This window comes from Mobula hypostoma, chromosome 30 (assembly GCF_963921235.1).
Source record: "Mobula hypostoma chromosome 30, sMobHyp1.1, whole genome shotgun sequence".
Taxonomy (NCBI): Eukaryota; Metazoa; Chordata; class Chondrichthyes; order Myliobatiformes; family Myliobatidae; genus Mobula; species Mobula hypostoma.
In genome coordinates, this window is record NC_086126.1 from 16,783,359 (window position 1) to 16,798,666 (window position 15,308).

Below are 15,308 nucleotides of genomic sequence, written 5' to 3' on the forward strand. Positions count from 1 at the left end.
TCCCGATGACAGCAGTGAGAAGAGAGCATGTCCTGGGTCCTGAATGATGGATGATGCCTTTTTGAGGCACTGCCTTTTACAGGTGCTCTCGACACCGAGAGCTGGTGCCTGCAATGGAGCCGGCTGTTTAGAACTTTGTGCAGTTTTTTCCGATCCCGTGCCGTGGCCCCGCCATCCCAGAGGGTGCTGCAGCCGGTCAGAATGCTGGCACTGAGATCTGCCAGCCGTGGGGTGTGTGTCAGCTGCTGGGCTGAGTGTGGGGCTGGACCCAGCTGGCGGGATCAGGACCTCGTCTTCCACTCCAGCCAGTCCGAGTCGGCAGTGCCCGGGATATCTCCAACTCGCTGGGCCCCAGGTCATCAACACAGTGACTGCTCACACCTCTCTCAACCACCTCCTTCAAACCCATCATCATGAAAAAAAACAAATCACCTACAGTGCTGTGCAGAAGTCTAAGGAACACACACTCTCTCTCTCACACACACACACACACACACTCACACACACTCACACTCACAGACACACACACACTCACACTCACACTCACAGACACACACACACACACTCACACACATACACACTCACACACACATACATACGCACACTCATATACACACACACACTCTCGTGCTCACACACTCACACACACACTTGTCAACATGGAGTGGAGAGCGAGTTTGTAAATCTGGTGGGAGCAAAGGATGTTGGTAACAGTGAGGGTGGGGCACTGTGGGAGGGGTGTGGGACAGGTGACAGAGAAGGAGTGTCAGGGGTGGGTACAGACACACCCAGCCCTGAGACACCAGGCAAGGTCATTTGATTCCGAACAATTGGTTTATTGATCATTACAGAATGTCTCTCTGGTGCTTCCCGCTCCCTCCCCTCTCCCTTCCCCTTTTCCCAACCATGATTCCCCTCTCCCTGTCCCCTTCCCACTCTCAGTCCACAATAGAGACCCAGATCAGAATCAGGTTGATCATCACTCACGTATGTCTTGAAACTTGATTTTCTTTCCCCCACGACAGCAGTACAGTGCAATACATAAAACTACTACTGTCCTGTGCAAAAGGCTGAGTTACCCGAACTATAATGTGTGTGTGTATACTGTATCTCAGAGTAGGTTGAAAAGCTGGTGTAATGTCGTGACTGAAGGGCCAGTACTGTGCTGAAGTGTTGTGCGCTCAGTGATCACGTTATCAGGGATCTCACAAACCTGATGAAGTGGCTACTGAGGGGATATTCTATGTTACAAAGTGGAATGGCAATGGACAGTGGCCTTCCACCGCACGTACAGAAAAATCTCTGCGCTGTGAGCGAAGCCACTGTCTCACAGCTCCAGAGACCTGTGTTTGATCCCGACCACCGGCTCTCTGCGCACACACCACACGCACGTGTCGGTAAGGTTTCTCCCAGTCTCTGCACGCGCGTGTCGGTAAGGTTTCTCCCAGTCTCTGTACGTCTCTGTGGGTGTTCCCTCCTGATGCTGTGGTTCTCTCCCTCCTCCCAACGAGGATGGTGTTGGTGCCCCTCCTGCCCCGCCCGGTTTGTGGGTGAGAGGTGGAATCTGCAGGGAGACGACAGGAATGAGGAAGTGTACATCACAGGGTAACTGTGTCTGTGAGCCAGAGGGACTCGATGACCAGCGTCACGCAGAGAGATGCAGCTCGCGATTTGCCTGAAGGTGCGGCATGATTTTAAAATTCTCCCTTTGATGGGCTTTTCTCCCAGAGCTCTGTAATTTGCATTCATTCGCGTTGAGGTTAAAGAGCAAATATGCTGGGCTTTTCCAAGCAAGCTGCCTCTGAGGTGTGAACCCTCTACGTGCCTGGTGTGTGGGAGTGAAGATCTCTGTTGTCCCATCAGAGATCTGATACTGACTTGGACCTCACCGCAGTGCCGGCAGGTACTTTGTATTTGTTTCCGTGGGTGTTACAGACAAGACAAGCATTTATTGCCCTTCCTGAACATCCCGTTGGGAAGGTGCTTTCTCTGTGTTGTTCGGTTCAGAGATATGACGTGGTAACAGGACCCTCATTCCAACGCGCCTGCACCGCTCGGTTATCACCGTCTGACCAATGAACCGACCGACCCGTTCGTGTGTGGCCTGAGGGAGGAAACCCACGCAGCCACGGGGACGGAGGGGGGGATTGAACCCGGGGTGCTGGTGTACAGTCCCGAGGGGTGTGAGCCTCTGCGTGAAGGGGCTCCTGGGGTGCTGTCGGGGAGTTTGACCCAATGACGGTGAAGGAGCAGCGAATGTCAGGATGGGGTGTGACCGCTGTGCTTGGTGGGAGGGTTCGGCAGAGACCGGGTGTTATGTCGGCGGTGCGCACTGTGTGCTGATAGTGGAGGGGAGGGTGTGTTTAGGGACGTCGGTGGGGTGCTGACCACGCAGGTTGCTGTGTCGGGCTTCTGTAGAGTTGTGGGAGCCACGGTCACCCAGGCAAGTGGGCAGTGTGCCATCATGCTCCTGCTCTGTGCCTTGTCGACAGGGGAGTGGCCTTGGCATTTGAGGAGGTGATCACTCACCTCAGCACCCCAGTCCCTCAGTCCCTGACCTGCTCCAAAGTTCCCGGAGCCCTGGAGTAGAGAGGTGGGCGCTTTACCCGCCTGACCTGGTCCCATTTGCCTGCATTTGACCCAAGTCTCTCACCTTTTCTATCCATGTCCCTGTCCAAAGATCTTTTAAACATTGGTACTGTACCTTGCTTTCCTGTTTGCTTACTCTATGTATCTACCCAACACCCTTGTCCCTCTGAATCCCTTTAAATCTCTCTCCTCTCTCTGTCGTGATGTGAGAGAGTGAAAGCTACCCCCTGCCCTTTCAATGCCATGTGCTGCTGGCTCTGGACTCGGAACTTTCTGGAAAATTCGGAAACAAAGGAGCATTTCATTGTCCCTGAGCGAGAGGCCGGCCTTCTTATACTCCGCAAAATATAGCCTCTCATCATCTCACACACCCCTGTCATCGGACTTGGTTGTCCTCCGAGACTCAACCACCAAACCAGAGCAGGGAGGGCTGGGGGGAGGGAGCACCATACTGGGGGATGGACGGTGAGGAGGGTGAGCCGCTGTGGGAGGTGCGCAGAGAGAACACCCTAGTGTGGAGTGGGTGGCGAGGGAGTTCCTTACCATTGGAGGGGTGGTAAGGAGAGAGTTCGGTATTGTGTGATGGTCAGTGAGGAGGGATTTTCGGCATTGTGAGACGATCAGTGAGGGAGCTCGGCATTATGGGACGGTCAGTGAGGAGGGAGCTCGGCATTGTGAGACGATCAGTGAGGGAGTTCGGCATTATGGGACGGTCAGTGAGGAGGGAGCTCGGCATTGTGAGACGATCAGTGAGGGAGTTCGGCATTGTGAGACAGTCAGTGAGGAGAGAGTTCGGTATTGTGTGATGGTCAGTGAGGAGGGAGTTCGGTATTGTGTGATGGTCAGTGAGGAGGGAGTTCGGCATTATGAGATGGTCAGTGAGGAGGGAGTTCGGTATTTTGTGATGGTCAGTGAGGAGGGAGTTCGGTATTGTGACACGGTCAGTGAGGGAGCTCGGCATTATGAGACAGTCAGTGAGGAGAGAGTTCGGTATTGTGTGATGGTCAGTGAGGAGGGAGTTCGGTATTGTGTGATGGTCAGTGAGGAGGGAGTTCGGCATTATGAGACGGTCAGTGAGGAGAGAGTTCGGCATTGTGACACAGTCAGTGAGGAGGGAGTTCGGTATTGTGGGATGGTCAGTGAGGAGGGAGTTCGGTATTGTGGGACGGTCAGTGAGGAGGGAGTTCGGTATTGTGGGACGGTCAGTGAGGAGGGAGTTCGGCATTGTGGGACGGTCAGTGAGGAGAGAGTTCGGCATTGTGACACAGTCAGTGAGGAGGGAGTTCGGTATTGTGGGACGGTCAGTGAGGGAGCTCGGCATTGTGAGATGGTCAGTGAGGAGGGAGCTCAGCATTGTGTGATGGTCAGTGAGGAGGGAGCTCGGCATTGTGGTACGGTTAGTGAGGGAGCTCAGCATTGTGGGACGGTCAGTGAGGAGGGAGCTCAGCATTGTGGGATGGTCCGTGAGGGAGCTCAGCATTGTGTGATGGTCAGTGAGGAGGGAGCTCAGCATTGTGGGATGGTCAGTGAGGGAGCTCAGCATTGTGGGACAGTCAGTGAGGAGGGAGCTCAGCATTGTGGGATGGTCAGTGAGGAGGGAGCTCAGCATTGTGTGATGGTCAGTGAGGGGGATCTCAGCATTGTGGGATGGTCAGTGAGGAGGGAGCTCAGCATTGTGGGATGGTCAGTGAGGAGGGAGCTCAGCATTGTGTGATGGTAAGTGAGGGGGAGCTCAGCATTGTGGGATGGTCAGTGAGGGAGCTCAGCATTGTGGGACAGTCAGTGAGGAGGGAGCTCAGCATTGTGTGATGGTCAGTGAGGGGGATCTCAGCATTGTGGGATGGTCAGTGAGGAGGGAGCTCAGCATTGTGGGATGGTCACAGGAGGGAGCTCAGCATTGTGGGATGGTCAGTGAGGAGGGAGCTCAGGATTGTGGGATGGTCAGTGAGGGAGCTCAGCATTGTGGGACAGTCAGTGAGGGGGGAGCTCAGTATTGTGGGATGGTCAGTAAGGAGGGAGCTCAGTCAGTGAGGAGGGAGTTCGGTATTGTGGGATGGTCAGTGAGGGAGCTGGGCATTGTGGGACGGTCAGTGAGGAGGGAGCTGGGCATTGTGGGACGGTCAGTGAGGAGGGAGCTCAGCATTGTGGGACGGTCAGTGAGGAGGGAGCTCAGCATTGTGGGACGGTCAGTGAGGAGGGAGCTCGGCATTGTGGGATGGTCAGTGACGAGGGAGTTCGGTATTGTAGGACGGTCAGTGAGGAGGGAGTTCGGTATTGTGGGACGGTCAGTGAGGAGGGAACTCGGCATTGTGGGATGGTCAGTGAGGAGGGAGCTCAGCATTGTGGGATGGTCAGTGAGGAGGGAGCTCAGCATTGTGGGATGGTCAGTGAGGAGGGAGCTCAGCATTGTGTGATGGTCAGTGAGGGGGATCTCAGCATTGTGGGATGGTCAGTGAGGAGGGAGCTCAGCATTGTGGGATGGTCAGTGAGGAGGGAGCTCAGCATTGTGGGATGGTCAGTGAGGAGGGAGCTCAGCATTGTGGGATGGTCAGTGAGGGAGCTCAGCATTGTGGGACAGTCAGTGAGGAGGGAGCTCAGCATTGTGTGATGGTCAGTGAGGGGGATCTCAGCATTGTGGGATGGTCAGTGAGGAGGGAGCTCAGCATTGTGGGATGGTCACAGGAGGGAGCTCAGCATTGTGGGATGGTCAGTGAGGAGGGAGCTCAGGATTGTGGGATGGTCAGTGAGGGAGCTCAGCATTGTGGGACAGTCAGTGAGGAGGGAGCTCAGTATTGTGGGATGGTCAGTGAGGAGGGAGCTCAGCATTGTGGGATGGTCAGTGAGGAGGGAGTTCGGTATTGTGGGATGGTCAGTGAGGGAGCTGGGCATTGTGGGACGGTCAGTGAGGAGGGAGCTCGGCATTGTGGGACGGTCAGTGAGGAGGGAGTTCGGTATTGTGGGACCGTCAGTGAGGAGGGAGTTCGGTATTGTGGGACGGTCAGTGAGGAGGGAGTTCGGTATTGTGGGACCGTCAGTGAGGAGGGAGTTCGGTATTGTGGGACCGTCAGTGAGGAGGGAGTTCGGTATTGTGGGACGGTCAGTGAGGAGGGAGTTCGGTATTGTAGGACGGTCAGTGAGGAGGGAGTTCGGTATTGTAGGACGGTCAGTGAGGAGGGAGTTCGGTATTGTAGGACGGTCAGTGAGGAGGGAGTTCGGTATTGTGGGACGGTCAGTGAGGAGGGAGTTCGGTATTGTAGGACGGTCAGTGAGGAGGGAGTTCGGTATTGTAGGACGGTCAGTGAGGAGGGAGTTTGGTATTGTAGGACGGTCAGTGAGGAGGGAGTTCGGTATTGTGGGACGGTCAGTGAGGGAGCTGGGCATTGTGGGACAGTCAGTGAGGAGGGAGCTCGGCATTGTGGGACGGTCAGTGAGGAGGGAGCTCAGCATTGTGGGATGGTCAGTGAGGAGGGAGCTCAGCATTGTGGGATGGTCATTGAGGGAGCTCAGCATTGTGGGACAGTCAGTGAGGAGGGAGCTCAGCATTGTGTGATGGTCAGTGAGGAGGGAGCTCAGCATTGTGGGATGGTCACAGGAGGGAGCTCAGCATTGTGGGATGGTCAGTGAGGAGGGAGCTCAGGATTGTGGGATGGTCAGTGAGGGAGCTCAGCATTGTGGGACAGTCAGTGAGGAGGGAGCTCAGTATTGTGGGATGGTCAGTGAGGAGGGAGCTCAGCATTGTGGGATGGTCAGTGAGGAGGGAATTCGGTATTGTGGGATGGTCAGTGAGGGAGCTGGGCATTGTGGGACGGTCAGTGAGGAGGGAGCTCGGCATTGTGGGACGGTCAGTGAGGAGGGAGTTCGGTATTGTGGGACCGTCAGTGAGGAGGGAGTTCGGTATTGTGGGACCGTCAGTGAGGAGGGAGTTCGGTATTGTGGGACCGTCAGTGAGGAGGGAGTTCGGTATTGTAGGACGGTCAGTGACGAGGGAGTTCGGTATTGTAGGACGGTCAGTGAGGAGGGAGTTCGGTATTGTGGGACGGTCAGTGAGGGAGCTGGGCATTGTGGGACGGTCAGTGAGGAGGGAGCTCAGCATTGTGGGACGGTCAGTGAGGAGGGAGTTCGGCATTGTAGGACGGTCAGTGAGGGAGCTCAGCATTGTGGGACGGTCAGAGAGGAGGAGCTCGACATTGTGGAATGGGATGTAACTTGGGTGATTGACACAGTGGAACGAGCGGTGGAGAAAGAGGGGTGAGGAAGGAGCATTACGGGTGGGACGAGGGGATGCTGCCCAGTGCACGGAAAGCTGACCATGATAACAGAAAATACTGCTGCCCGACTGCACAGTGAAATCTATCACAAGAGTGAATGATGCATCATTTTCACATCTGCCTGTACTCACTCGGATCTGACAGACCCTGAGTCAGACGATTACAACATCAGTGCCAAGCCACGGCAACACTGGCACGTTGTTCCTTTGCATGGGGCTGCTGCAGGAAGCTCCACAGACTCTGTGACTCCCTACTAACTCATCCTTCCCCACCCCCAAATCACCCTTCCACACCCAGCTCACCCTCCCCCACCCCGACTCACCCTCACCCTCCCCCACCCTGACTCACCCTCCCCCTCCCCCACCCCGACTCACCCTCACCCTCCCCCTCCCCCACCCCCACTCACCCTCCCCCACCCTGACTCACCCTCCCCTCCCCAACTTACCCTCACCCTCCCCCACCCCCACTCACCCTCCCCGTCCCTGACTCACCCTCCCCAACCTTGACTCATCCTTCCACCCCCAGCTCACCCTCCCCGTCCCTGACTCACCCTCCCCAACCTTGACTCACCCTCCCCAACCTTGACTCATCCTTCCACACCCAACTCACCCTCCCCCACCCCAACTCACCCTCCCCCACCCCACCCCCACTCACCCTCCCCCACCCCAATTCACCCTCACCCTCCTCCAACCCAACTCACCCTCCCGCACCCCTACTCACCCTCCCCCACCTCAACTCATCCTTCAACGCCCCCAAATCACCCTCCCGCACCCCGACTCACCCTCTCACAGCCCGACTCGCTCTCCGCCACCCCCGACTCACCCTCACCCTTCCCCACCCCCAAATCACCCTCCCCCACCCCGACTCACCCTCTCGCACGCCGACTCACCCTCTCACAGCCCGACTCGCTCTCCGCCACCCCCGACTCACCCTCACCCTCCCCCACCCCCAAATCACCCTCCCCCACCCCGACTCACCCTCTCGCACGCCGACTCACCCTCTCACAGCCCGACTCGCTCTCCGCCACCCCCGACTCACCCTCACCCTCCCCCACCCCCAAATCACCCTCCCCCACCCCGACTCACCCTCACCCTCCCCCACCCCCAAATCACCCTCCCCCACCCCGACTCACCCTCTCGCACGCCGACTCACCCTCTCACAGCCCGACTCGCTCTCCGCCACCCCCGACTCACCCTCACCCTCCCCCACCCCCAAATCACCCTCCCCCACCCCGACTCACCCTCACCCTCCCCCACCCCCAAATCACCCTCCCCCACCCCGACTCACCCTCTCGCACGCCGACTCACCCTCTCACAGCCCGACTCGCTCTCCGCCACCCCCGACTCGCCCTCCTCACCCCCACCCCCAAATCACCCTCCCCCACCCCGACTCACCCTCACCCTCCCCCACCCCCAAATCACCCTCCCCCACCCCGACTCACCCTCTCGCACGCCGACTCACCCTCTCACAGCCCGACTCGCTCTCCGCCACCCCCGACTCACCCTCACCCTCCCCCACCCCCAAATCACCCTCCCCCACCCCGACTCACCCTCACCCTCCCCCACCCCCAAATCACCCTCCCCCACCCCGACTCACCCTCTCGCACGCCGACTCACCCTCTCACAGCCCGACTCGCTCTCCGCCACCCCCGACTCACCCTCACCCTCCCCCACCCCCAAATCACCCTCCCCCACCCCGACTCACCCTCACCCTCCCCCACCCCCAAATCACCCTCCCCCACCCCGACTCACCCTCTCGCACGCCGACTCACCCTCTCACAGCCCGACTCGCTCTCCGCCACCCCCGACTCACCCTCACCCTCCCCCACCCCCAAATCACCCTCCCCCACCCCGACTCACCCTCACCCTCCCCCACCCCCAAATCACCCTCCCCCACCCCGACTCACCCTCTCGCACGCCGACTCACCCTCTCACAGCCCGACTCGCTCTCCGCCACCCCCGACTCGCCCTCCTCACCCCCACTCGCCCTCCCGCACCCCAACTCACCCTCACCCTCCCCCACCCCGACTCACCCTCACCCTCCCCCACCCCCAAATCACCCTCCCCCACCCCGACTCACCCTCTCGCACGCCGACTCACCCTCTCACAGCCCGACTCGCTCTCCGCCACCCCCGACTCGCCCTCCTCACCCCCACTCGCCCTCCCGCACCCCAACTCACCCTCACCCTCCCCCACCCCGACTCACCCTCACCCTCCCCCACCCCGACTCACCCTCACCCTCCCCCACCCCGACTCACCCTCTCGCACGCCGACTCACCCTCTCGCACGCCGACTCACCCTCTCACAGCCCGACTCGCTCTCCGCCACCCCCGACTCGCCCTCCTCACCCCCACTCGCCCTCCCGCACCCCAACTCACCCTCACCCTCCCCCACCCCGACTCACCCTCACCCTCCCCCACCCCCACTCACCCTCACCCTCCCCGACTCACCCTCTCGCACGCCGACTCACCCTCTCACAGTCGGACTCGCTCTCCGCCACCCCCGACTCGCCCTCCTCACCCCCACTCGCCCTCCCGCACCCCAACTCACCCTCACCCTCCCCCACCCCGACTCACCCTCTCACAGCCCGACTCGCTCTCCGCCACCCCCGACTCGCCCTCCTCACCCCCACTCGCCCTCCCGCACCCCAACTCACCCTCACCCTCCCCCACCCCGACTCACCCTCACCCTCCCCCACCCCCAAATCACCCTCCCCCACCCCGACTCACCCTCTCGCACGCCGACTCACCCTCTCACAGCCCGACTCGCTCTCCGCCACCCCCGACTCGCCCTCCTCACCCCCACTCGCCCTCCCGCACCCCAACTCACCCTCACCCTCCCCCACCCCGACTCACCCTCACCCTCCCCCACCCCCACTCACCCTCCCCCACCCCGACTCACCCTCTCACAGCCCGACTCGCTCTCCGCCACCCCCGACTCGCCCTCCTCACCCCCACTCGCCCTCCCACACCCCAACTCACCCTCACCCTCCCGCACCCCGACTCACCCTCACCCTCCCCCACCCCCAAATCACCCTCCCCCACCCCGACTCACCCTCTCGCACGCCGACTCACCCTCTCACAGCCCGACTCGCTCTCCGCCACCCCCGACTCGCCCTCCTCACCCCCACTCGCCCTCCCGCACCCCAACTCACCCTCACCCTCCCCCACCCCGACTCACCCTCACCCTCCCCCACCCCCACTCACCCTCCCCCACCCCGACTCACCCTCTCGCACGCCGACTCACCCTCTCACAGCCCGACTCGCTCTCCGCCACCCCCGACTCGCCCTCCTCACCCCCACTCGCCCTCCCGCACCCCGACTCACCCTCACCCTCCCCCACCCCCAAATCACCCTCCCCCACCCCGACTCACCCTCTCGCACGCCGACTCACCCTCTCACAGCCCGACTCGCTCTCCGCCACCCCCGACTCGCCCTCCTCACCCCCACTCGCCCTCCCGCACCCCAACTCACCCTCACCCTCCCCCACCCCGACTCACCCTCACCCTCCCCCACCCCCAAATCACCCTCCCCCACCCCGACTCACCCTCTCGCACGCCGACTCACCCTCTCACAGCCCGACTCGCTCTCCGCCACCCCCGACTCGCCCTCCTCACCCCCACTCGCCCTCCCGCACCCCAACTCACCCTCACCCTCCCCCACCCCGACTCACCCTCACCCTCCCCCACCCCCAAATCACCCTCCCCCACCCCGACTCACCCTCTCGCACGCCGACTCACCCTCTCACAGCCCGACTCGCTCTCCGCCACCCCCGACTCGCCCTCCTCACCCCCACTCGCCCTCCCGCACCCCAACTCACCCTCACCCTCCCCCACCCCGACTCACCCTCACCCTCCCCCACCCCCAAATCACCCTCCCCCACCCCGACTCACCCTCTCGCACGCCGACTCACCCTCTCACAGCCCGACTCGCTCTCCGCCACCCCCGACTCGCCCTCCTCACCCCCACTCGCCCTCCCGCACCCCAACTCACCCTCACCCTCCCCCACCCCGACTCACCCTCACCCTCCCCCACCCCCAAATCACCCTCCCCCACCCCGACTCACCCTCTCGCACGCCGACTCACCCTCTCACAGCCCGACTCGCTCTCCGCCACCCCCGACTCGCCCTCCTCACCCCCACTCGCCCTCCCGCACCCCAACTCACCCTCACCCTCCCCCACCCCGACTCACCCTCACCCTCCCCCACCCCCAAATCACCCTCCCCCACCCCGACTCACCCTCTCGCACGCCGACTCACCCTCTCACAGCCCGACTCGCTCTCCGCCACCCCCGACTCGCCCTCCTCACCCCCACTCGCCCTCCCGCACCCCAACTCACCCTCACCCTCCCCCACCCCGACTCACCCTCACCCTCCCCCACCCCCACTCACCCTCCCCCACCCCGACTCACCCTCTCGCACGCCGACTCGCTCTCCGCCACCCACGACTCGCTCTCCGCCACCCCCGACTCGCCCTCCTCACCCCCACTCGCCCTCCCGCACCCCAACTCACCCTCACCCTCCCCCACCCCGACTCACCCTCACCCTCCCCCACCCCCACTCACCCTCCCCCACCCCGACTCACCCTCTCGCACGCCGACTCACCCTCTCACAGCCCGACTCGCTCTCCGCCACCCCCGACTCGCCCTCCTCACCCCCACTCGCCCTCCCGCACCCCAACTCACCCTCACCCTCCCCCACCCCGACTCACCCTCACCCTCCCCCACCCCCAAATCACCCTCCCCCACCCCGACTCACCCTCTCGCACGCCGACTCACCCTCTCACAGCCCGACTCGCTCTCCGCCACCCCCGACTCGCCCTCCTCACCCCCACTCGCCCTCCCGCACCCCAACTCACCCTCACCCTCCCCCACCCCGACTCACCCTCACCCTCCCCCACCCCCAAATCACCCTCCCCCACCCCGACTCACCCTCTCGCACGCCGACTCACCCTCTCACAGCCCGACTCGCTCTCCGCCACCCCCGACTCGCCCTCCTCACCCCCACTCGCCCTCCCGCACCCCAACTCACCCTCACCCTCCCCCACCCCGACTCACCCTCACCCTCCCCCACCCCCAAATCACCCTCCCCCACCCCGACTCACCCTCTCGCACGCCGACTCACCCTCTCACAGCCCGACTCGCTCTCCGCCACCCCCGACTCGCCCTCCCCACCCCCACTCGCCCTCCCGCACCCCAACTCACCCTCACCCTCCCCCACCCCGACTCACCCTCACCCTCCCCCACCCCCACTCACCCTCCCCCACCCCGACTCACCCTCTCGCACGCCGACTCGCTCTCCGCCACCCACGACTCGCTCTCTGCTACCCCTGACTCGCCCTCCCCACCCCTACTCACCCTCCCCACCCCCACTCGCCCTCCCGCACCCCAACTCAGCCTTCCACACCCCCAGACACCACTACATCCACATCAGCCACTCCTCAGCACCCTTCATTTCCCACCCCACCCCTCATACCTACAGTACTGTGCAAAGGTTTTAGGTACCCTGGCTATATGCCAAAGACTTTAGCACAGTCCTGTACCCTGATATAGTCACTGTCCTACTGTGTTTTCATGTGTCCTGCCGCTACTGAGAAGAGTTCCCCGGCCAAGAGTCTCTCTGTCTCTTTACCATTTCCTGTCTGAGTCACCTATGTCCTTACCGCTGTGTAAGCTAGTCGTACGTACACACAGCTACACTCAGTTACTTGAGGGCTGTGCTTTATCGAATTGCTTCTGTATTTGCACTAATTGTGTCATTTACGCTGCCTCAGATCTGGAGCGACAATCGTTTTACCCTCCTCTACACCCGCCACTGGTGAATGACAACAAACAATCTTGAGTTTTGATCACTGCCCCTCTGCTCTCTCTGCCTGGCAGCCTCCTGCAAAGTTAGACTGCAAGAACACGTAATTTCCTGTACAGATGCACTGCAGTTCACAGGGCTTGATATTCACTTCTCCAACGTTAGAGAACTTGCTCTTTGTCTGTGTGTACGTTTGGCCATTTCTGGCTGCCTGCCTTTTTGTTTCAGTTTGTACGTCGTGGCCTGTTAAGTTCTAACTGCAGACGTTACAACATAACGCGATCATTGCCACATTATCAATGCCTTATAAGGAAACTTCATCTGATCTTCACTTCCCTGTAACTGCTGCATCGTTTCATCCTTTCAGACCAGCTCAAGGCCTTCCCCCTCCCCCCACCTCAGTTGTCTGCAAAACGTTTCTCCTTTCCTCGGGGGGGGGGGGTGTCCTCGATCTGAAGCCTTTGCAGTCTCCCTCGCCACGGAGGCTGCCTGGCTTGCCGAGACTCCGTTGGGTTTCAGCTCCCCCTGACTGTTTCCCGTCGGTAGCTTTGACGTCTTCCACATGGGGGAGGTGGTACACAGGGCAAATGTCCGTGGGGAGCCAGGCTGGTGAGAGGGGAGAGATTTGCTCGCGACCTGGTGGGTACTTGTGAAGAGCTGCCCCAGGAGGTGGCAGGGACAGATACAGTAACTGGTACGTGAATAGGAAGATTTCGAGCAGGGTGTCCCCACCTTTCTTATGCCATGGGACCAATACTATTAACCAAAGGGTCCATGTTGGGAATCTCTGGTTTAGACAGATATAGGCCGAACATTCTTCACCTCCCTCGGCTGCTCATCCCCCTTCCTTTCCTTCCATGGTCTTCTACCCTCTCCCATCAGATTCCCCAGCACTTTACCTCTTTCACTTATCAGCTTTCCAGCTCTTCTCTTCACCCCTGCACCTCCCCCAGTCCGACGGAAGTCATACACACAGAAACAGGCCCTTCGGCCCACATTGTCCGTGCTGACCAAACTATCCACCTTTCACCCATGCCACTTTGAACTCCTTTCATCTCTGCACCTGTCTAAATACCATTCAAGCTTTGTCATCATCACCTTCTCATCGTAACCCTGTGTGTGAATCACTCCCCTCGCACATCATCACCTGCTGGGTATCCATCACCGTGTGTGTGAACGTTTCCCCACACGTCCGTTTTGAATCATTCCCCTGGCACATCATCACCTGCTGGGTATCCATCACCCTGTGTGTGAATCACTCCCCTGGCACATCATCACCTGCTGGGTATCCACCACCCTGTGTGTGAATCACTCCCCTGGCACATCATCACCTGCTGGGTATCCACCACCCTGTGTGTGAATCACTCCCCTGGCACATCATCACCTGCTGGGTATCCACCACCCTGTGTGTGAACGTTTCCCCTGGCACATCATCACCTGCTGGGTATCCATCACCCTGTGTGTGAACGTTTCCCCTGGCACATCATCATTTGCTAGATATCCATCACCCTGTGTGTGAACGTTTCCCCTGGCACATCATCATCTGCTGGGTATCCACCACCCTGTGTGTGAACGTTTCCTCTGGCACATCATCATCTGCTGGGTATCCACCACCCTGTGTGTGAACGTTTCCCCTGGCACATCATCACCTGCTAGATATCCACCACCCTGTGTGTGAATCACTCCCCTGGCACATCATCACCTGCTGGGTATCCACCACCCTGTGTGTGAATCACTCCCCTGGCACATCATCATCTTCTCGTCGTAACCCTGTGTGTGAATCACTCCCCTGGCACATCATCACCTGCTGGGTATCCATCACCCTGTGTGTGAATGTTTAAATCCCCACACGTCCGTTTTGAATCATTCCCCTGGCACATCATCACCTGCTAGATATCCATCACCGTGTGTGTGAACGTTTCCCCTGGCACATCATCATCTGCTGGGTATCCACCACCCTGTGTGTGAACGTTTCCCCTGGCACATCATCACCTGCTGGGTATCCACCACCCTGTGTGTGAACGTTTCCCCTGGCACATCATCATCTGCTGGGTATCCACCACCCTGTGTGTGAACGTTTCCCCACACGTCCGTTTTGAATCATTCCCCTGGCACATCATCACCTGCTGGGTATCCATCACCGTGTGTGTGAACGTTTCCCCTGGCACATCATCATCTGCTGGGTATCCATCACCGTGTGTGTGAACGTCATTCCCCTGGCACATCATCACCTGCTGGGTATCCATCACCCTGTGTGTGATCGTTTCTCACATGTCTGTTTTGAATCATCCTCCTCGCACATCTCTCTTGTGGTGTCAGACTGCTCTGTGACCATCCACCCACACTGAACAGCACGTCACAAACCAGGCCTTTCAGCCCACAGTGACGATTCAATAGTAATCAAATGTCCAACTGAACTACCCCTTCTGCCTGCACAATCCCCACATCCTTCCATTTCCCTCTCATTCCTGTACCTATTTAAACATCTCTGAAGTCAAGTTTAATTAACATTCAAACCATATACTGTGCCTATTTAAAAAGTATGCAGCCCCACCCCAAGGAAGTTTTCATGTTTTATTGTTTCACAACATTGAATCACAGTGGATTGAATTTGGCTGTTTTGACGCTGACCAACAGAAAAAGACTCTT

General features: G+C 59.7%; 1 protein-coding gene across 5 annotated transcripts in view; it reads left to right on the forward strand.

Annotated features, from left to right (window-relative positions):
- The window catches only part of atg2a (autophagy related 2A), a 320,380-nt gene that overhangs the window by 214,720 nt on the left and 90,352 nt on the right, over nt 1-15,308 (forward strand). The gene's annotated exons all lie outside the window — the stretch shown is intronic.